Source organism: Eumetopias jubatus, unplaced genomic scaffold (assembly GCF_037043125.1).
Source record: "Eumetopias jubatus isolate StellerSeaLion01/CBP00866 unplaced genomic scaffold, mEumJub1_p1.0 scaffold_8, whole genome shotgun sequence".
In the NCBI taxonomy this organism is placed as follows: domain Eukaryota; kingdom Metazoa; phylum Chordata; class Mammalia; order Carnivora; family Otariidae; genus Eumetopias; species Eumetopias jubatus.
In genome coordinates this window covers 104,157,370-104,181,305 of record NW_028274814.1, presented here as the reverse complement: position 1 = coordinate 104,181,305, position 23,936 = coordinate 104,157,370, and positions in this window count along the sequence as shown.

Genomic DNA, 23,936 nt, shown 5'->3' with positions numbered 1-23,936 from the left:
GACTAGGTTAAAAACTAATATTTTCACTTTCCAGATGGAAAAAAGTATTAATTAGAACAATTTGGATACTGTCTAAGAACAATGATAATAGTAGTGCAAACATAAAATCTCTGTGACGTCTTGACATAATATCTTCTGGATTAATATCACTATTTCTTTTTCTTTTAGAAATTTAGCTAGCTTGTGAGAAAACTTCCCCAAAATAGCCAGCTGTGTGCCCTTAGACAAGTAACCTAACTTTTCTAAAATTAAGGATGAACGCTAGGATGTCTTTACCTCTAGTAATTTATGACTGAGTAATAATTAAATTTATTTTGATGTGGCTTCCTCTCTACAGATGTTTAAAGCCCACAGTTACTTCTACTGCATATCTTCTTACAATTGCTCTAAATAAATTTTACTGAAAGACAGGATATTCCTGATCCAGTCACAAATTTTTTTTCTCAGTGTATTTTCTTAATCTTAGTTTTTATTTTCTAACATTTTGGGCTTCCTAATTTAAAAATTTATGAATTCAGCAGATTTTTTAAAAGACTGATGATGCACAATCATTACTAAATCTTTTTGTGACATAATCTATAGACACCTAAAATAATGCCTTGTACTTAAGACATGCTTTACCAGGCAGCTCCTCCCACCCCCCTAACCTCACCCACAACCGTGCTCTCACCACCCTGATCCAAGGCATGCCTTCTTGAAGGAATAAGGAAGGCAATGAAGAACTAAGACACTGTGACCATTTTATTATTAAATGTATCTTTGGCCCTAACTAGCCAACTGAGTTGGGTCTTTCCCCAAGTTAGGTTGGTGCTTCATTCCACAGATAGCACAGACTATGCCCCACCCCTTGGCATCTCTGATTTAATTGGTCTTGGCTGGGGCCCAAGTACCAACTTATTGGAGCTCTCAGGTGACAATGAGCTGCAACTATTGAGAAATGGAAGAGCTTGAGGCTGATGGCTTTTCTAAGCACCCCCTAACAGAGTCTGGGTTGCGAAAGAGCTGTGCAGTTGGGATAATTCTTGGTGGGTGGGGGTAGCCTTGAACTTCCACATGGTGTATCTGTCTTGCGCCCTATTTAAAGGTTATTTACCACAATATCAAAGGGATGCAATTAGAAACATTCAACAAGTATTTATTGCATGCACACTCAACATAGGAACTATTTCACTTGTAAAATAATCGGATCTTATGGTGCCCTTCCCCCCATCAGACGATGTTATATGTAGGATTCAGAATAATATTAATGTCAGCCACACAACACCGATCCCCACACCATCTGGGATAATAATGCAAGTCACATGGGGACATTTTTAAAAAGTTGGAATCCTGGCCCTACCACAGATCTACTGACTTTGGATATTCAAGTGCTTTTCTCATCTCCTTTACTAGTTTGTAAACTGCTTTCAGAATAGGTTCTTTGCCTCATACAGCTCTGTATCCTTCACAGCATGTAGCAGGGTGCTTCACACCTAATAGTACTTATTTAATAGTTTTCAGGTTAAAATGGATATGAACACTGGAAATCCTTCCCTTTATAAACCAACTTCAACAGGTGATTAGAATAAATCAATAGAGAAAGTATCGAGTTATTTCATATATGAACTAAATTCAAATTTAAAACCTCAGTCTAGGAAAAGTCAAGCATACTTGAAATAGTACTGATGAATCTTCAGAAGCAAGGAAACGTTATCATTTATCAGTTGCCTAGAACATAATATTATCTTGAAACCAGTTTTATAATTATAGGGGCTTTAACTCACAACCCTGAGATCAAGACCTGAGCTGAGATCAAAGGTCAGATGCTTAACTGGTTGAGCCACCCAGGTGCCCCAATAAGCCCATTCTTTTTGCAAAGAGTTGTATGATAGTTTTCAAAGGTGTGAGCTTTTAAAACATACTAACAGTGCTTCCATTTTATGCCACTATTACTGAGTTTTAAATGGAGAAAGTCATTTAATAAATATTTACTGAATGCCAAATAGGTGCAAGGCATGCTGCTGGATAATAGGTATTCAGCAGTAATAGGACAGCTTTCATGAGGCTTATGTTCTAACACATAAGAAAGCTAATCCATTAGTTCATTGCATTTGAAATAAATGCTATTAAAGAGAAGTACAGAGTAGTGTGAACATAGAACAGGTGCATGTGATTCAGTCTGCGGGTGAAGAACTACCATTTGAGCTGAGTTTTGAAGAATTAATAGGAATTAACTATGGGAAGAGAAAAGAGAATATTCTGACATGAGGAACAGCAAGTAAGAAGACCCTAAAACCAGATGGGGTGTGAAGCCTACAAGAAAAAAATGAAGGCCCTTGTGGTCAAAGTTCAGAAAGCAAAGACTGAGTGATGAGAGATTCTTGGCTCTGATGAGGCCGTCAGTCAGTAGGACCTTATTAAAATTATAATTGTCATACTTACCTCAAGAACAGTAGCAAGCCATAGCAAGATTGAAGCTGAGGAGTCACACAGTCAGACTTGCATTTTTCAAAACACCCTAACTGCAGTGAGGAAAATGGACGCAATTAGGAGTAGAGAGCATGAACAGAAAGAGATCTTCAAGAAAGTTACTCAAGTAGTCAAGGTAAAAGAGATTTTATCTCCAACTAGAGAAGTGGGAGTGGAGATGAAGAGAAGTAGGTTGATTCATGAAAGATTTAAAGCTAAAATCAACAAGACGAGGTGACTGATTAAACATGGGAGTGAAGGAGGGGAAAGAATCAGCTGATGCCCAGTCCTCTGGCTTGGACCACTGGGCAACTGCATGCCAGGACAGGCCACCCAAGGAACATAGGAAGACTCTAGCCTTGGGAAAAAAGTAATAAGGCTATTTGGGTGCTGAGCAAGCAATTACATAGCAATAGTTCTGTACCTGGCACTGTTCTAGGGGATATATATATACATATATACACACATACATATATTCTTTTCCCCAAAGCCTCATAGCATGTCTATCAGATAGGTTCTATACAATTCCCAGTTTACCAATGAGGAGACAGAGGTGCAGGGAGGCTAGGTGACTTGCTCAGTCAAACAGCTAGTTCATGGCAGAGTCCCTCAACCATGATACTCATATTCAACAACTTACCTGTATTGAGTGTGAGGTGCCCAGGAGGCATCTGAGTGGATTTATCAACCAGTCATGTTGGAGGAGGTCATTGAGAGGATGTGACCGCTAGTTGACCCATGAGCTGGACCCAGAAGATAGGAGGCTCTTCACCTCCAACCCTGGCTTGGAATGTACATTCTGGCCACCATTCCCACAGCTGGAGCCATATTCAAGGACAAAGCCTTGAGAGAGCAATGTGCTGTTGAGAGTATCTGTACAGGGACTGAATCCAGTTAAGACCTCTGTAAACTTTGGAGATTCTGGCCAGCAGGTGCAGAGATCTGCAAGAGACAAGCCTGTGTGTAAATTCCCTTGCTTTATTAAAACTGCCAGGTACCAACCTGGAGTGGTCTGTCTATTTCTTTGGTATCTCCTTGCCCCCTTGTACCCTGGGCCAGTCTGCAACCAACAAGTAGATTCATGAGTCTGGAATTAATTGAAGTCTGGCTGAATACATTGTTACATAAGAGAACATAAGGTTGTTTTAGCAGAGTTAAGAACATTACTTAATTTCAGTTGATCCTTGAAGACCAAATAACCTTTCTCCAGAATAAAAAATTTTAAGTGGAGCAGATTAATTTTGGAGGCCTTTCCAAACAATTTTCTGTTTAATTGCACCGAGGACATCAACACCATACCATTTCCCCTTCTTTACATGTATGGTGTGGGACTCAGATAAACACGGATTCCAACCTCAGGTTTCCCTGGCAACTAGTTCTGTGCCCTTGAAAAAAGCTGCTTTACCAGTTTGAGACTCAGTTTCTTCATCTATTAAATAAGGATTTAAAAAAAAGAAAAACTGCTTTCACATATATAAGGATTAGGTGACACAACATATACACAGGACCAGCACCCCCTTCTACTCTCTCTCCACATGGCCTTCTGATGAACATGTTATAACAAGGCTAAAATGTAAATATTTTCCTTATTTTACGTTAATTGGATTATTATGCAGTTGTAGGAGAGTGTAGACTGTAAAGGAGGTGTGAAAAGAGTCTCCACTGAGCCTTATATTTTTGCCGAGCATCCAAGAGCCTTAACCTCAGAAGGGAGGGTATTGTTGAGGAGGGGTGACAAGAACAAAAGTGTTCCTCGGGATGCCTGGGTGGCTCAGTTGGTTAAGCGTCTGCCTTCAGCTCAGGTCATGATCCCGGGGTCCTGGGATCGAGCCCCGCATTGGGCTCCCTACTCGGCAGGGAGCCTGCTTCTCCCTCTCCCACTCCCCCTGCTTGTGTTCCCTCTCTCTCTCTCTCTGACAGATGAATAAATAAATCTTTAAAAAAAAAAGAAAAAAGAACAAAAATATTCCAGAATGAGGTGTGTAACAACCTTGATTCCTACACTAAAATATTCAAGGGACTTAGAATTCTTTGTGTTAAGAAAACTGGATATGTATTCCACCCACTTACCACCACAAAAAGAACTTGGAGGCATTTGGCCTGTGTGGACTTGTACCACGCCATTTTATTTGAACTCTTGTGGTAACATCAACCTTTCATGTAGGAGGAGCAAGTAGGGTTTGTTACAAAAAGAGAGCAAGAGATTCTGCAGGAACTTCTTAAGTGCTTTTAAAGCAAACATTTGAATCACTGCAAGAGACACTTTTTAAAATTGGGGCTTTCCATTTTACTGTTCATTGGATGTTTATTCATAAGCATGCAGGAATTATAAAATTTTCCTCAAGCTCTTATTTAATGCTTGGGCAGTGCCAACTATGAACCTAGTGCTTGCTGTAGGAATATAAATGTAAAGAAAATAGAATAATTCTTGAAGATCACAGAGCTTCCATGCTGGAGAGGGGAGTTTAAAAACATTTGCCTTGGTAACTGAAAAGAACTGTCTTTTAATGTACTATAATTTTCCCCATTTGAAATGGGAAGCAGCCACAGAGGGAAAAAGTGAAAGTAGAGGAACTGGAAAAACAAAAGTAGGAAAGGATTTATTCATCTTAGCACAATGCCTGCAGCCAGACTGAATCATTCTTCCTCTGCATAAACATTCTAGAGTTGTAAGAATAGCTCATACCCCCAACGCCAACTTGAAGGAAAAGGAAGACTTTAACTTCTGTAAAATAATGAGCTTGTTACTAGTTTTCCATTACACCTAAACACAGGTTAACATAATGAAGTCAGTCAAATATTTTCTAGCCGTTTGAAAAACAGGATGTTTTTAAAAGTTGAAATCAATTGCATGCATCTACATGGAGCTTCACTACTAATAAGGTTAGTATAAACTATATTTTTAAAATAGTAATACTTGCTACCAACAGGGCAGTTAAAATTCCTGAGTTTTTAGACAACCTTTGAGAGTGTCAGTCTATCAGTTATAGGTGGAAGAGATCCTTACTTTCCAGGCTGTGGGGAAACAGGGGAACTCAGCTCAGGAGAAAAAAAGGAAGTTGGCAGGAGCCATGTGTGTAATTGATCCTTTCAGAACTGACTTCTGACTAATGAATTATTCCCATTAATGCAGAAGCAACGATAATGGTCACAAAGCACAGGTCCATAAGGGGACCCATCAGAACTACCAGTTTCCTTTCTGGAAGGTGATTAGAATTAAATCACAGATCCTCTGACTGAATGAATATCCAGGAGTTCTTAGATTTATCAAAGGGGAAAATATCCTACAGAGGGGGGGAAAAATAAGGGTCATTCTTGAGCTATTGATTTAATAATAATTTTTAAAGGTTTTCTACCTCCTAGCTGGGATCGAAGGATATATTGTAAATGCTTCGTAAATCTCCCATTTCCATTAAATCATTTTAAGTAGAGCAGTGAACTACCATGGCTTCTAGGTTTACTCTCTTATAACCACTGCAGCCTCTGTCCTAAATATCTGATAAGAGATGCCCTGGCTGTGCCTTTATCCCTTAAGGATTTTATTTCTAGAGCTCCTTTTTGAGCCCTACAAGAAAAATATCCTTATACACTTCCTACAGTAAAGAAAAAGAGCAGTGGTGAATCACTTAAAATACCAAACAGCAGGTATAAATCACTCAGTACCTCATCCCCATTTTGCTGATGTAAAAAGTCCATTTCCATGGAAACAAGGATTAGAAATAGCAACCTATGAGAAACACTGGGTTTATTGGAGCACATGGAAGTTTTAGTTTGGTTTTCAGCCAAATCTTGAAAAAGAAAATCTTTGACTAATACCTACATGCTATTTTTATCACTTTGAGAAGCAATGTTTGAATTATGGATTAAGGGAAAATCATTTTTTTCCACTTAAAGACAATCAAAAACAACATAAGCTAATTTGGGGATTGGAAAGCATATCCTTTCCTTTCAAATCTTATAAGATTTGGTTGTCCCCCAATTTTCTATCTCTGCTCTGCCTAATATAGGTGTACAACAAAAAAATGAGAATAATCTGTCCTGATTTGCAGATTTAATTGCAGGTTGAACCCCGGGTTTTTAATTGATATCTATCCCTAAGTGAGAAACCTCCAGCCTGTTTTCACTCACAGACAAAAGGAGTTTACCTTAGTTATGGAAAGACACCTAACAATACTTTATTCTGTAAATGAGATGCCTCCCTCTGTTTGATTATGAAACTGCTTCTTTAATAAGCAGTAAAGCTCAAAGATTCAGCTTGGGAGACAGCATGGTGTCCCAGAGTCAGCAAACAATCTACAGTAGGAACGGAGGAACATATGGGAGACTGGACCCCATAAGGACCTGCTGTCTCTCCCCATCTATCTCACTCACCCTCACTTGCTCATCCCACAAGGCCTACCTCAAAACTCAATTCTACCTCGAAGCCAGGCCTCCAGGTTTACATTGTGCCTTATTCACAGATTAAGTATTTGCAAATTCACCTCCTGGCTACGGTGTATTTGTAACCCCCCAAAATCAATAGTTGTGGTGCTTCCCCAGTCCCTCACAAACATGTGGAGAGCAGCAGCCTCTCAGGTAAAGTCAAACCAGGCAATGCTCTACGCTCTCCAAGCCCTCACACTGTAGACAGTGGCCTTTGGTCATCTATTTAATGCTATGTCTTTTACATGTTGGTGCTCTCTGTTGGTGATTTGGCTGTTTGAAGTGGCCCCCAAGCACAGTGTGGGAGTGCTGTTGAGTATTCCTAAGCATAAGTAAGCCGTGATGTCTTACAGAAAGAATGCATGTGTTCGATGATCTTCATTCAAATGTGAGTTATCGTGCTATTGGCTGTGAGGTCAGTGTTGATGAATCAACAATGTACATTAAATAGGTGTCTTTAAATAGAGACACACATTGAACAAGATTATGTATTGATCAGTGGATGAAAATATAACCGGACACTCACAGGAAACTAACCCTGTATTTCCCCTAAAAGCAGTGCTTACTTACTGGAGCAATTAGCTTCAGTATTCCCTAATTCGGTGTTCACAGTAACTTTATAGATCATAATTGCAAATAACAAGAATTCACTGTAGCTTAAACTCATATTGCTCTCAGTTTAACATATCTCTACCTCCTAACTAGCCCCTATTATACATGGCCTTAGACTCTAATTGTTATTATACTGTTTACCTCTTTGCTATGTACTTTTTGATAATTAATAAAATATTAATAATAATAAAATGTCAGCTTTTAGTGATTAAGGTCCTACTGTGTGACAGACAGGGTACTGAGAGCACGAGAGACATTATCCCATTTGTGGGTGACTCATATCACAAATTAGATGGCAAGTTCCTTTGCAGTCAGGGACCTCATCATTTTTTACAACATAATATTGTCTAACACAAAGACAGGCCCACAAAACTTGCTGAAAAATTGTGATTTTGCTGTTTTCATTCTTGTTACACATTTCCGTAGATGACTATTTTTGAAAAGTTACTTAATCCAAGTAAATTTTAAATTATGCCTAATGATTAAATCATAATTATCATATTTCTCATCTCTATCATGGATTGAGCACATAGGATTTCTCACATGCTGCATTTAGTGCTATGTCTGTATAATTTCATTTTAATCATTAAAAGCACCCTAGAGAAAACTGATACAAAAAACTTAAAGTAACTTTTCAAAGTCATAGGTCCTAAGGGATGGAACTGGATTTGAATGCAGAAGCTCTTACCCATTTCAAATATTTTCCCTTTTAAAATCAGAATGTTTCTTAAATTCTCTGTAGGAGAGAAGTTATAATAATAACTAAAACTTAAGTGCTTGGTCTGAGCCAAGTACTGTCTAAGTAACTTGCATTGATCAATATATTTTATCCTCATAGCAAGTTTAAGAATTCAATGGTGTCTTCCTTCTGTAGGTAAAGACACTGAGCCCTGGAGAAGTGAAGTAACTTGCCCAATGTCGCCTAGCTAGAGAGTATATAGCAAAGCCAGGATTCAAATGCAAAATGTTCTTCCTCCAGAACCTGGGGTCTTAACCATTGCACAATACTGCTTTCAACCTGAGGGTCTAATTTCTCAAACTGTTACTATATAATGACAGAAGGAAACTCTTTTATTAAAGATATAAGTAGGTTTGTGACTTATTAATCATAAAATCAACCTTATATGTTTGAAAAATAAGCAAAAGTAAATGTGAAAGATACCTTGTTTATTCTATGGACACATGACCATAGAATACATGTGACCAAGGACAGTCCTGGTTTCTCCACCACTGGTTGACATGTGCTTCAAACTGAATAGAACCTGATAGAACCAGAACAACTAACCACAGCTATTGCAACTGCATGATTCTGGGGTCAAACAGACCCAGGCTTGACTCTCAGCCCCACCATTTACTAGGTATGGAATGTGAAACAACTAAATCACCTTCTAGGGTCTCATTTTTCCACCCTTCTCCTAAAAATTACTATAATGCTCTCCAGCTCACACACTTGCTGTGAGAAATAAGATGAAATACATGAAGAACCTAGCATAACAAACAATAGGTAATCCATAAATGTAGGTTCCTTACCTCCAGGAGACTCTCACTCCTTTTCCACTAACATCAGGCACCTGAAAATCAAAGCCAGCTCAAATCAGGGAAGAGCTCACCCTTTTATCCCTGAGATTTGGATTGCTGGCCACTGTCATAGCCACATTTTCACAGGAATGGTTTCTGTTCAAGTACAGTAGATCACCCCCCCCCACCAACCCCCCATCCACCATTTTGCTTTCCCCAGTTTCAGGTGGTGAACCACCGGCAGGATGCAGGTGATCCTCCTTCTGACATATCTTCAGAAGGTCAGTAACAGTTTGACGCTCCGTGAAAATGCCCGTGTCATTTCCCTCACTTCATCTCATCATGTAGGCCATTCATCATCTCACATCAGCACAAGAACAAAGGGGACTACAGTACAAGAAGGTATTGGACAGAAGGTCACATTCAGATAACGTTTATTACAGTACATTTTTATGACTCCTCTATTTTATTAGTAGTTATTTTTGTCACTCTCTTACTGTGCCTAATTTATAAATTAAACTTTATCATGTTATGTGTTATAGGAAATAACATAATATAGATAGGGTTCAGTACCATTTGCAGTCTCAGGCACCCGCTGGGGGTCTTGGAATGCAACCCCCATGAACAAGGGGGACCACTGTTTTCTAAAATTGATTGTGATGATGGTTGCACAACACCATGAATATACTAAAAACCACTGAAGTTTACACTTTAAAAGCATGCATTTTGTGCTATGTGAATTCTGTATCACCAAAGCTGTTCAATTAATTTTAAAGGGTAATTAAGTAAGTAATCAAGGCCTTACATTTCTAAATCAATAAATGATTTTTAAATCTTTTCTTTGCATTAAACCCCCAAAAAAGTGAGTTGAAGATAAGGAAAGAGAAATAACTAAATTAGACATCAATACAGCACTTGTCTATAAAGGGTATGAGAGATGGGGTTACAACTGAAGGGTGGTGAAGAGAAGAGCCATATGCCTCTTTAGAATTTTAATACAAGACAAGACATTTAGCTGTTTAATGAAACAGCTCTATTCAAACAGATCCTCAGTGTAAAAGCACACCTAGAGACAAGAGAAACAACTACATAATATTTTTAATTTTCCAAAGATTGCTTGTTTTTTTAACTAATATTCATCTTTTTATCTTTTCCAGCATTGCAAAATACACTATGAACTCATAAATATTGAGAACCACTGGAGTAGTCTTGTTATGTCATGGTACCCCTCAGAGATACTACATTTCTGATCCTGAATCCTATCTTGGCACCTAGAACCATATCACTCTCCTAGGCCAATTCTAAGACACTAGAATACCAAGTGCCACCAACTCTGGATCACCCAGTCCTGGTCTCCAGCTACTTACTGAGATAATATGACTCATATTCACCTTTTTCTTACTGTCAGTTATTTATCAGACCTATGACCGAAATTACAACTTCTCCTTCAACACCGTATTTTGTTCTCTAGGATGAAATTCCTTTGTGCACAGCAGTTGCTGGGGCAATTCTTCCAGCAGGGAGTAGGTATAATTTCTGATCCAACTCCCACCACAATCTCCATCCTATCTTAATTAACTAATCATTCCAAGAAGAACGCCAGGATCTACTTAATGAAATTCCTGTGTTTACTACTTAAACTCAAAAATTCTCAGGTATCTTGGACTCCTTATTATTCACAGTTGATCAGTGAGTTAATCACTGTGGAAGTTATTTCTTCTGGTTGGCAGTACTCAGATCTCCTCTACGCCCAGCCACACAGAACAGCTGCATTCCCCTATCTTACGAAGTGAGGCATGACCTTGTTGTTTCCTTATGTCGATAAAAATGGTAGCAAAAGTTACCTTGCAATAGAAGTATTTAATTGCTAGTGCTGGACTTTCTAGCTCATTCCTCTCCTGTCACAGTGATCATAAAAGTGCTTGTTGATATGGATGAGTCGTAATATCAAAGAATCTTGTAATGCTAAGCCAATACATGCAGGACAAGGGCCCTGAAGAATCACCGACATCTGCAACATGCCTAAACAAGAAATGCATATTTGTTGTAGCAGGTACCTGAGACTTTAGGTTTGCTTGTTAATGAAGCATAACTTGGCCTATCCTAACTGATATAGTCACCAAGTTCTATTTAACTGAATATATACAAGTATATTTATTGCATATGTCAGTAATGATGAAAAACTAGAAACAACTTCAGTATCATTAGCAAAGGGTTGGTTTAACAAATTACAGTACAATGGAATAGTGTGCAGTCACTGTAAGGAAACATGTAACGACACTGAAAGATGCTCAATACAAAAATACAGATTCAAAGGGGTACAGCTCCCGGATGTTTATAGCAGCTTATTAATAATAGCCAAACTATGGAAAGAGCCCAAATGTCTATCAACTAATGAATGGATGAAGAAGATGTGGTTTATAGATACAATGGAATATTACTCAGCCATCAAAAAGAATAAAATCTTGGCATTTGTAATAACATGGATAGAGCTAGAGTGTATTATGCTTAGCAAAATAAGTCAGTGAGAGAAAAACAAATACCATATGACTTCACTCATATGTGGAATTTAGGAAACAAAACAGATGAATACACAAGAAGGGGCAAACAAAGACAGCAAAACAAACCATAAGCAACTCTTAAAGATAGAGAACAAACAGGGTTGACAGAGGGAGGTGGGCGAGGTGATGGGTATTAAGAAGAGCACTTGTTATGATGAGCACTGAGTGTTATATATAAGTGATGAATCACTAAATTATGTTCCTGAAACCAATATTACACTATATGTTAACTAACTAGAATTTAAATAAAACTTTGAAGAAAAAAATAAAATTAAAAATAAAATAAAAATTCCAAAAAAAAGAAAGATGTCCAAGATATACTATTAAGATGAAAAAGAAAAGTCAGTTACAAGGCAGCATATATAATGTGATAATTTTTGTAAAAGGAAAATGTTTGTACATAATATGTATAAAATAAATAAAATATGTGCATGAAAGTATGGATGTAGGCTATATTCTATTCATGCTACTATATGCAGAGGGAAAATCTGCAAGAATATTTTACAAACTGAATAGAATTACAGGATACTTTTGCTCTTTAATATGTTTCTGTATTGTTGGAATTCTTTTATAGGGATCACAGTTTACTGTTTTTTTTAAAGATTTTATATATTTGTTTGACAGAGAGACACAGCGAGAGAGGAAACACAAGCAGGGGGAGTGGGAGAGGGAGAAGCTGGCTTCCCATGGAGCAGGGAGCCTGATGTGGGGCTCGATCCCAGAACCCTGGGATCATGACCTGAGCTGAAGGCAGACACCTAATGACTGAGCCACCCAGGTGCCCCCAGGTTACTCTTATAAATAGAAAAATATATAATTTTTTTTAAGTAAGCTCTAGGCCCAACATGCAGCTTGAACTCAAGACCCTGAGATCAGGAGTTGCCTGCTCTACTGACTGAATCAGCCAGGAGCTCCTATAAATGTTTTTTAATATAACATTCATGTTTACCCTCCTCTTTATCTCACCACCTTCAAGAGTTAACACATTTCCCATAGGCTTAAAAAAAAAAAAAAAAAAAAAAAAAAAACCTAAGTAAGAACATATAGTGTTTTGTGTTTTTTTTCCTTTTCATTCCATTTGTTTAAAAATACCTATTCACCAGCAGAACAGACATAATGTTCTACTTGTTTATTTCCATCCTTGAATTCTATCAGACAATTCAAAATTACTTTGTTGATATATTTAATGCTTTCATTTTAATGCCACCTTATTTAGTTGTTTGGCTGGTCTTCTTGAGAATTCTTTTCTAGACTATATGAAATATATGCATTCCTGTGTGCTTTTGGCATCCAACATTGCAATGCTTCTGGTTAGTGTTTTAATTAGGAACAACTTCAAGCAAGAGAGGACTTCACTACACAGCTGATTGTTCATTGTGTCCAAAGTGAATGTTTAAAAATGCAAATTTTTGGGGCGCCTGGGTGGCTCAGTCGGTTAAGCGTCTGCCTTCAGCTCAGGTCATGATCCCAGGGTCCTGGGATCGAGCCCCACATTGGGCTCCCTGCTCAGCGGGGAGCCTGCTTCTCCCTCTGCCTCTGCCTGCCTGCCTGCCTGCCTACTTGTGCTCTCTCTCTCTCTCTGTCAAATAAATAAATAAAATCTTAAAAAAAAAAATGCAAATTTTTAACAAAATACTAGAATAGATTTAATAAAGAACAATTGACTCATTTAATTTTCTGTGTAACTTTGATTTGCCAAATTTATGTAGTTCTCTTTTATTAAGAATTAGTATTCTCAATTACTGTCAATTTAGCAAATAGGAGAAATAAATGCCTTTTTATATACTTCATTGGCAGAGATGTTTTCAGTATTTTAACATAAAAAGTAACACATGGGAGCCTTATTTAAGCTACTAACTATGTAAGAAATGCAAATTGAGAAGGGGTCATTAATGGGACAGAAAAATTTGTTTACTTGTCCATATTGGTCCAACCAGTGAACTATTTGGGGAAATTTCTCAGGCTAGAGTCACAAGAACAGGCTCCACAGTCAAATTGCCCGGATTCAAATTCCAGCTCTGCCATTCACGGACCACGTGACCTCAGGCAAGCTACTCCATTTCTTTGTCTGCGAAATGGGGATAAAACTAGTACCTAATCACGCGGTTATGGTGCAGATTGAATGAGAAAATCCAGATAGAGCAGTTAGCATGGTGCCTATCATTTGGCAACAACTCAATAAATATTAGCTGCTGCTAGTTAGTATAGTGGATAACGACATTGATACTGAAATTGCTGATGCTTTATTCTGTTATATGTTGATTTTTTCCATTGGAATATTTCTCTTAGTGGTATTTCCATCTAGTAAGAAACTAACAATATCAGTTAAAAGTCTAATTTTCTGATCCGTTTTTTTTTTTTTTGGTTTTCTCACTTAGACAAATAAAGTCGATAATGATCCTAATAGAAAATCAAGACTTGAGTATCTTGCTAAATGTTTAAGAGATGGTACTGAAGATTCATTTTACTCAGCAAATCTGAGTTTACTCTTGGTTTATTAAATTCAGTAACAAGAATCAAAACTGAACATGATAAATAAGAACTTTAATAAGTCTTTAAAATGCTTAAGAATGATACCTGCACTATACCTAACATCTCCTTTTAAAACTGCTGGAATATCGTCTTTGTAAATTCATGGCCATTTAGAAAATTACATCAGCTATAAAATGTCCATAATCAGCAACATTCTTTCCAGGAAATCCACTTTATACATTTTTTTCCTTCAAAGTGTGCATTCTTTTTCTGCTCCACCACACCTTAATGACTAGCAGACATTTTCATAAATGTGTTCATAAATTTTAATAAAATGGATTTAAAGTACATCTATAGTATTGGAAGGGAAAATTCTGTAAATCATTTTTTCTCAAACTCATCCTTGGGAGTTTTTTCAAGGGCCTGAGAGTGCTCTGTGGATATTTTCCTTAATGTCCTGTGTTCAGTTTGATGTTCAAACAGCACAATTAAAAAGAGATTGTGGAAGGTTAGAATAATCTTATAGCTGGATATTGTCACTCACTTTTAGGGCCTGTGTTGGTGCCTGTATTTATGAGTCCACCATCAACAAAGGGCACTGCTTTAATTGCCACTAGTTAATGAGAAAAGAACAGAGATCGACTTAATAACTAAATGATGAATCTGTGCCAAGTGAAGACCAAATGCTATCATGGCATGCTGTACAAAGATTTCTTTATAGCCCGAATTATAAACATGGTGACAAAATGAAGTGATCCTAAAACATGTTATACTACAGACAGAGCAAGATCGGCAGAGCCTGTCCTATTAAATAGTCAGTATTCACATAACAAGGAACAATTTCTTTTCAGCAAAACTTCATCCATCACATAAAATTAATATCACTAATATATATTTTATTGGTTTGGTAGTTTTGTACATGAGTGTTAGTTTTGTTGTCATTTAAGAACCGTAAGCATTGGGAATTTATTTATTTATTTATTTTAGCAGTGGGAACTTAAACCTGGCTTCAGATTGATACATATTTAAATAATGAGATAAAAATAGTAAACACTAAAAAATACTGAATTTGAATTTTTTATTTATGTTTGAGGATATTTAAAAATACTGGTAGTTAATTTGTCTTAAAGAAAATGAAAACTTGGGGCGCCTGGGTGGCTCAGTCGGTTAAGTGTCTGCCTTCGGCTCAGGTCATGATCACAGGGTCCTGGGATTGAGCCCCGCATAGGGGCTGCCTGCTCCACAGATAGCCTGCTTCTCCCTCTCCACTCCCCCTGCCGTGTTCCCTCTCTCGTGTGTGTCTCTCTCTGTCAAATAAATAAATAAAATCTTTAAAAAAAAAAAAGAAAATGAAAACAAGTTTTATTGATTCTTATATTTTCTTCCTGATGTTTGAGTTGAATCTAATATACACATAAGAGTATTCATAGCACCTATATTAAGTTGAGTGTTAAATGTGCATTTGTATATTGTTAGCCATGGTGGAAACGAGTAAGTAAAGCAAATAGGAACATGTCTGCTTTCTTCTTTCTTTGTAAATGTAATTAACACAGAAATGTATCAAGTAGAATCTATCTTTAGCAATTTACAATTACTTAAACAAATTTGACTTTTGATAGCATTGCCCCCATCGTTTAAAAATAAGTGATCATAACCATACAGTTATATATTTTTCTTATTTAGAATTAAACCTTGGGGCACATACATGGCTCAGTTGGTCAAGCATCTGTCTTCAGCTCAGGTCATGATCTCGGGGTCCTGAGATCAAGCCCCACATTGGGCTCCCTGCTCAGTGGGGAGTCTGCTTCTCCCTCTCCCTCTGTCCCCGCCCCCGCTCCTGTGCTCATGCTCTCTGTCAGATAAATAAATAAAATCTTCTAAAAAAAAAGAATTAAACCTTGTTTGTACTTTCAAAAATCTATAAAATTTTGAACGTGATCCAAAAGGATACAGTTTTGCAAAACTGATGGCCTGTTTTCTTAGCCAAAAATAATATTGGCCACATCTAATATAGTATATGTAATGTTCAAGAATTAAAAGTTTTAACCACTGCAGGCTTATAAGAAATTTAATATGGAGACTGTGCTCATTTTAATGCTGAAGTCTCACCTTTTATCTTTAGTAAGAATGACTTACAGAGAATTAACACACACGATACAAGGGAAGCACAAATAATTTAAATGATTCAGTAATCTCTTTGTACCAAATGGCATACATCTATAAAAGCAGAATTGTTATCCTGACCTATTAAAAATAAAATACATTGTTTAATTAAGGAAAGCATTTGAGTATTATTATCCAAAGATAACAAAACACCACCGTGTTTTTAGAAATATTTGTGTGAGTATATATACATTGATGGATTAAGTATGTTCCTCTTCTCAAAAAGAGATGAATAGAAAAAATTTTTCATTAATATCATTTCTGGTATTCATTCAAAAATAATTTGAAATAGCTATGCATTCACAAAATTTCCCAAAGGTTGAATTATCATTATTCTTTAATTCCAGTAAATGACAGAATATTCTTCCTTTCTTTTGGCTGTGACAAATTTATAATAAAATTGACATTTTATCATGGGTTTCTTTTTTTTGCCTTTCTTTTTTCTTTGCTAGTAACTATAATCACAGTTAATAAAACAAATTAATAGAATTATTGTAACAGCATATTTAAGGACTTTTTTATAGTCTCATTTCTCTTATTCCTACAACCCTTTCTCATCTTTATTATCCCTATAAAAACAAACTGTAAGGACATTTATGATGCACTTAGAACACTTTGTACCTTTATACATGGTTTTTATCAATTATGTCCAACTTAATCTTGCCTTAAGATCATCCATTATGCATTCTTTCATTCATTGCAGAGCACAGTTCCAGGTAAGGGAGATCCACAGTGAATATGACACCTTCCCTCCCATTCTCGCTGTGATGCTATCTCAGTAAAAAACAATAATAACCACAACTTATCGAGCACTGATAGGTGAAGTTCACTGTGAGATGTTTTTGTTTTTAATTCCAGTATACAGTGAGGTGTCTTTAATAGAATTATCCATTTAATTCTCACAAATTGACCTGGCAGGTAATAGACAGTATGGTAGAGTTCCACTCAACTTCTAGGTCTGCCATTTACTAGAGATGTGCCTTGGGTATGGAACTTACCCTCAACTTAACTAGGCCTAAATTTCTTTTCTTTTCTTTTCTTTTTGTAAAATTGGGATAATCATAGTATCTTCCCTTTAGCTATGAATCAGGAATAGTACATAATAGCACCTAGCACAAGGAATTCTTGTGACTGTTGCATTAGTTCATGTATATTAGGTGCATAGAATGGTGCCTGGCTCAATAAATATGAGCCATTATTATAGTTGCTGTTCTGTCAACAAGGAGTCTGATGGATTTAAGTTACCTGAACATAAGTGGCACAACAATCAAAAGACTAAGGCAGGATCTCAAAACCCTGGCCTGACCCCATGGATATCCAAGTGAAGTTATAACTGTACCAACTACCAATCTGCAACAGATTTTGTGCTCTCAGGAAAAATGAAATATATAAAAAAAAGAAACAATTACCCTCAAATGAAGCTGAAGAAACAAGAAATTCTTTCAAACAGTTTAGTTTTCTCAAGTACAATAGTGAGGAAGGTACCAAAGATTCTCAAATAACTTATTGAAAGGAAGAGAAGGAATGAAAATGACAGAACATTTAGAGTTACAACGAAAGTGAATAACATAGTGGCAAGAAATTCCTGTCATTCGCTGTTTACTGCTTTGAACACAGGTAATGTTAGATACCTATCACAACATGCAAAATTAGAAAAGCAAAATCATGAAATCATGGACTGATCAACAGACACAAGTAATTCAATCTACACAAAAACAAGCATGGTCAAAGCCTAACTCTGGCTTTTTGTCAGTAAAGCCGTCTTGAGCCAGTATTTTAGCATTTAAAGAAAATGAATCAGTCACATATTAAATCAATTTATGAAATTTATCACTTCTTACCAGTTCGTAGAATCACAGTAAATGTGAATGTTAAGCTTAGTTTTAGAAGGTGAAAAGTGATTTCATTTTTCACTTTCACTAGAGCCATGTTATTCTACATTATTCCTATAGAAAAAGAATTTATGGAACTCTGAATGTTGACTGCTTATGTATTACATCACAATGCCTCTATATATGTTTTTATTTGAGTATAGTCGCTGCACAATGTTACATTAGTTTCAGGTGTACAACTCAACAAATGGACAAGTTTGTACATTATGCTATGTTCACAAGTACAGCTACCATCTGTCCCATTACATCATTATTACAGTGTCATTGACTGTATTCCTTACACACTGCTTTTTATTCTCGTGACTTACTCCCATGCCATAACTGGAAACCAGTATCTCCCTTTCCCCTCACCCATTTTGCCCAACCTCCCACTCCCTTCCCCTCTCGCAACCATCAGTTTATTCTCTATATGTATAGCCCTGATTCTGCTTTTTGTTCATTTACTCATTTTTTAAATTCCATTTATGAGTGGAATCATAGAATATTTGTCTTCTCAGTCTAACTTATTTCACTTGGCATCATACCCTTTAGATCCAACCATGTTGTCTCAGAGGGCACAATGTCATGCTTTTTTATGGCTGTGTAATATTCCATTATGTATATATACCACATTTTCCTTATCCATTTATCTATTGATGGACACTTAGGTTGCTTCCATATCTTAGGTATTGTAAATAATGCTGTAATAAACATAGGGATGCATGTATCTTTTTGAATTAATGTTTTCGTTTTCTCCAAATATCCAATAGCAGAATTATTGGATCATATGGCATTTCTGTCTTGAATTTTTTGAGGAACTTCCATACTGTTTTCCACAGTGGATGTACCAACTTACATACCCATCAATAGTGCAAGAAGGCTCCTTTTTCTCCACATCCTCGCCAACACTTACTTCTCGTCTTCTTGATTTTAGCCATTCTAATAGGCATTAGAATATATCTCATTGTGGTTTTGATTTGCCTTTCCTTAATGATGAGTGATGTTGAGCATCTTCTCATGTATATGTTAATCATCTATATGTCTTCTTTGGAAAAATGTCTATTCAGGACCTCTGCCCATTTTTAAATCAGATTGGTTTTTGGTTTTTGGTTTTTTTTTTTTTTGGTGTTAGTGGTATGAGTTCTTTATATATCTTGGATATTAACCCCTTATTGTATATATTATTTGTAAATATCTTCTCCTATTCAGTAGGTTGTCTTTTTGTTCTGTTGATAGTTTCCTTTGCTGTGCAAAAGCTTTCTATCTTGATAGATTCCCAATAGTTTATTTTTGCTTTTGTTTCCCTTGCCTTAGGAGACATATCTAGAAAAATGTTGCTGTGGCTGATGTTAGAGAAACTATTGCCAGTGTTCTCTTCTAGGATTTTTATGGTTTCAGGTCTCATGTTTAGGTCTTTAATCCATTTGGAGCTTATTTTTTGTGCATGATGTTAGAGAGTAGTCCAGTTTCATCTTTTTGCATGTGGCTGTCCCATTTTCCCAGCACCATTTATGGAAAAGACTGTCTTTTGCCCTATTGTATATCCTTGCCTCCTTTGTCATAGATTAATTGACCATATATATGTGGATTTATTTCTGGGCTCTGTTTTTGTGCCAGTGCCATTCTGTTTTGATCACTATAGCTTTGTAGTATAACTTGAAATCTGGAATTGAGATACCTCCAGTTTTGTTCTTCTTTCTTAGAATTGCTTTGACTATTCAGAGTCTTCTGTGGTTCCATACAAATTTTAGTTATTATTTGTTCTAGTTTTGTGAAAAATGCGTTGGTATTTTGATAAGGATTACATTGAATCTGCAGATTGCCTTAGGTAGTATAGACGTTTTAACAATATTTGTTCTTTTCATCCCTGAGCATGGAATGTCTTTCCATTTGTTTGTGTCATCTTCAATTTCCTTCATCAGTGTTTTATAGTTTTCAGAGTACAGGTCTTTCACCTCTTTGGTTAAGTTTATTCCCAGGCACTTAATTTTTTTGGTACAATGTCTCTATATTAAGGTAAAGCCTTCATTCTCAACAAAAGATTATTCTTTCCCAAGAGGTTAAAGATCATAAACTATGTATTTCTAGAGCACTTACTTAAAAACTACTTACTATTACATATCTATTAAATAAGTCCTGAAGATCTAACATACAATATGGTGAACATAGACAATGATATTATATAATCATCAAACTTGCTAAGAGACTCTAGACCTTATTTCCACAACAAAAAAGAAATGATAATTGTGTGATGTAATACAGATGTTAACTCTCACTACAATGACAGTCATATTACAATATATAAATGTATCAGATCAATACATTGCACACCTTACCTACATAATGTTTTATGTCAAATGTATTTCAAGAAAAATTATCTATTTTTTTCTTTATTGGTTTTTTTTTTTTTTTAGAGAGAGAGAGAAAACGCAGGTGATGGGGGCAGGGTAGAGGAAGAGGGAGAGAGACTCTTAAGTAGGCTCCATGCCCAGAGCGGAGACCTATGGGAGGCTTGATCTCATGACTCTGAGATCCTGAGCTGAGCCAAAATCAATAGTTGGACGCTTAACCAACTGAGCCACCCAGGCACCCCAAAAATTATTTATTTGTTTGTTTGTTTATGAGGAGTCCCATGGAAGAAGAATAAAACATAGATGATTTTGTTCCCTGCCTTGATAAACACAAGAGTAGGAATGGATGTCTTGGCAAGTCTTCACTTGATAAAATGGGTAGAAGAGACAACTGGATCATGAGTGATGCAAGAAGTAAAAAGTCAAACACATGAGGATATTATTCGGGCCATTTTTGCTTGCATATATTCACATACCATTGCAGCTGGGTAATGCTGGGCTTTAACTTATGCATATCTGTGGGATAGAGGAATCTCTCAAAGAATGAAGAGAGACTTTATTCAAAAGCATACAGTGGAAAATTAATCCTCACAATGGGCTTCCTTTATAGAAAACCACTGGGTTAGCAGTATGTATTCCATCACATGTGATTTTCTAGGGTTTGATTCAACTGGGCCAAGTAGAAATGACAATTAGAGCACTGTGCAACAATCATTGCTTGCTGTGGCACTGAGTACTTGCTGTGGCACAGAGCACTTGCTGTGGCACTGAGCACTTGCTGTGGTACGCATCACTTGCTGTGGCACTGATCACTTGCTGTGGCACTGAGCACTTGCTGTGGCACGCATCACTTGCTGTGACACTGAGCACTTGCTGTGGCACACATCACTTGCTGTGGCACTGATCACTTGCTGTGGCACTGAGCACTAGCTGTGGCACGCATCACTTGCTGTGGCACTGAGCACTTGCTGTGGCACGCGTCACTTGCTGTGGCACGCGTCACTTGCTGTGGCACTAATTGAAGCAAAATCCCCACCCCACCTCATGGAAAGATGTTTAAGAAAAAGGATGTGGCTATTAATCTTTAAACCATGTCCATGAACAGTGTTTAAACGTGGGCAAATGGAACAACACAATAATATAGCAACTTCGAGCTGATATGCCCATGCCATTTGGATAAGAAAAAAGAGGACAAAAGCACATTTGAAAAAAATTTTACTCAGCCCAAGATTCTACTTTGGGGGTAAATGAAGGAGATAACATTTTCAATTAATATAATAATAAATTTTAAGACAGGAACAAATGAAAATATCTCCATACATATAAAAATTAATTCTGGGTAAACGGTGTATATAAGGGATATGATCAATAAACAAAGAAAACCTTTCTATTCTACTGGGAAAATAATAGGCTTATTTTGGACATATAGGATCTGAAGCAGTCAATCATTAAGATAAAATTAGTTGGAAAAATCATTGGTTAGTGTCTATTAAAACCAACATAGGGCGCCTGGGTGACTCAGTTTGTTAAGCATCTGCCTTCGGCTCAGGTCATGATCCCAGGGTCCCGGGATTCAGTCCCGAGTAGGGCTCCCTGCTTGGTGAGTCTGCTTCTTCCTCTCCCTCTGACCCTTCCCTCTGCTCTTTCACTCTCTGTCTCTCTGCCTCTCTCAAATGAATAAATTAAAAAATTTTTAAAACAACAACAAAGAATACATTTTTCATGAACCTCCCTGCAGGACTAACTTAGAGCTAATTTAGAATATCTTCCATGTTTTGCTATACAGTATAATCATAATGAAAATCTGCATTGGACTCCCTGCTCAGTGGGGGAGGGTCTGCTTCTCCCTCACCCTGCTCTTAAGCTCTTGTTCATTCGCTCACTCTCTCTCTCTCATTCTCAAATAAATAAAATCTTTTTTAAAAAGAATTTATAAATATATTGGTTCACTCAATATATATTTGTTTTATTGTGTGCCAACAATGTGCAGGAGAATGTATTGGACATTAGAGATACAACAGTCCTTATCTTCCTTAGCATTTATAATGCAGTGAGTATGATAGACTAGAACGAAGTAGTCACACAAACAACTGCAAAGCTATAACTATGTCAAGAGAAGTCAAGATTGCAATGTTACAAAAATTGAAATTAATCTAATGGATGAAATGATGTGGTCAAGGAGGTCAGGGAAGGCTTTTCCTTCTCTGAAGATGGGAACTTTGACAGAGTTCCAAAGGATGAAAAAAGAAAAACTCGCCTGGCAAAAATAAGAGCCTATAAGAGCATTCTGTGGTGGGAGGTTGTGTGGTATGTAGGAAGGACTGAAAGACCAGTTTGCCTGCAGTGGAGTGAGCCCAGAGGGGCTATGACGTGATGAGGGGGCAGCAGAAGCTGGACCATGCTGGGCTCCATGTGCCATGTTAAGGTGTTTGGTCTTTTCCTTCAGAGAAATGCAAAATACTAAAGGGTTCTAAGCAGAAGGAACCACAATCCAATTTGTAGTAACTCCTAAGTTTAACATCGATTACATTTAGATTGCCAATATATTATTCACTGAATTATCTGTGGAATAATATATGTGTACAGGCCATCTGTACCTTTTACTTCATACTATGTCCTTAAATATAAAGAGATATTTTGAAAATTAATTTTGATCCCATAGCCATTTTGAGAATGAGTAATTAATTAATTAAATTGAATTTATTGAAAAAATTAAAATAGCTTTGCTTTTTAAATATTGAAACAATCTTGGCCAATGAAGGATTTTAAGAAGTGAAGATTAGTATTTTGAATGTAGATTAATAGAGGGTGAGACCAAGGAACAGAATGATGAGAATGTGTAGAGGAGAAAGTGAAAAATAAAAGATTAAGCTTGGGTTTCAGAAATATAAAAAGCATAAGTGTAGGTCTGGGCATTAAAAGGTGATGTTTAGTCTGAATGCAAAGGAGATACTTGGAAAGTAAAATAAAGAAGACAAGTGACATGCTTTTGAGTTTTCCTTTTTATTCATTTTGTCAGCCCTGCATCTCTTCCTTTTGGATAAAGATTCCTACATACACTGTTAGTCCATGTGGTTTGAATGGAATCTATTCCACCCATCGGCTCCAGAGTTAGCCAATCAGAGTATCCATTACCTGGGCCACATGACTGAGTTAAGGATGGACCTGTGATCCAAGAAGATAAATAGGAGTCATTTTTGTAATAATTTCTGAACCTAACGGAAAAGATGTGCTCTCTTTTTGAGGGGGATGGCTATGTAACAATGGATTAAGATTCAAGTATTCTCCTTTGCCACCAATAAGGAAGAATTTTCCCGAAAAAGAAGACAACAGAGAGGAAAGCAGAGTCAGGAACTAAAGAAAAAGACAATGACAGTGGTTAACCCCTTGGAACCAGATATACTTTGAAATTTCCAGTTATATGGCCTGATCAATTTTCCTGTGGGTTTAAGCTGGTTTGAGTTGGGTTTTTGTCATTTGAAGCCATGAATCTTTCCTTTGCACCAAACTTTCAAAAA